Here is a 1,110-nt window from a genome sequence, read left to right as displayed (position 1 = left end):
ATACTACATCATTTGTCTTAGGAGCCTTGAAAACTCCTAACATCAGTCGGAGTTGGAGAACAGAGGTAGCAACTGCAAATACTGAAGGAAGCTGAGAGCTTGACAACTTGAATGACATCGACCTTGATTCTCAAGTTATAATTTCCATGCCTGTGTTCAAAATAAAATATAACTAATAGTGTGTTCTTTTCTATTTATTTTACTTAGTGGCCAAGATCAAGGATTTGGAAAGAATTTTTTTTTTGTATCTAAAGACGTGTGATGTAATGTAATATTTTTATCCATTACTATATTCCAAACTTTCTTTACTTTTTTTCTTATAATAAGTCTAAATCTTCTTTGCTATAAAGATATAGACATTACAAGAAGATAGAATCACAGAAGGCCTAAACAACGGTTTCATTTAGTTTTAAAGAAAGTGGTAAGTACAATAACAATTTTCAACTTAATGTCTTACGGTCACAAAATTTTCATCATAATTTTGTAATATGTGACGTTGTACTTAATTATGTATTAGACTGTGTCACTCACTTCTCTATAATTGTAACTTAGCTTATAAGTATTTGGGTTTGATTCCATTTTCCTAAATATTGGTTTACTAATTCTTGGTTAACATTACTGGACCAATACACAAAAAATTAGCCTTCAACATTTTAACCTCTGGGTGTCGATCTGACAATTTTTAATTTCTCGGAATGAAATTAGGATTATGAAGTTTAGGGACCACGAAAGAGAAATATATTTTCAAATATAAAATACTTTTTTGGCAGGAATACATACACAATACATATAAATTTCAATTTAGTCCAAAAAATCTAACTCGAAAGTCAAAACTAAGAATATTTATACATTAAAGTTTTTCAAATATTAATTAATTCATTCATTGTTATAATTTTATTTCTCTAATTAATAAAAGAAAAAAACTGATTAATAAACCTAGAATCTTATCAATGGTCTAATATGAGCTCGGAAGGAAACAAGAACAAATCATGAGTTTTTGTTACATCAGATGGTGCGTCCTCCTTATACAAGGAACAAAACACAATGTAATATTGTTTAGAAAAATCATAGAAACCAACATATATAATGAGGTTCTCAGATATCCAAAAC

This window comes from Brassica oleracea, chromosome C6 (genome assembly GCF_000695525.1).
Source record: "Brassica oleracea var. oleracea cultivar TO1000 chromosome C6, BOL, whole genome shotgun sequence".
NCBI lineage: Eukaryota > Viridiplantae > Streptophyta > Magnoliopsida > Brassicales > Brassicaceae > Brassica > Brassica oleracea.
This window is presented reverse-complemented; position numbering follows the sequence as displayed.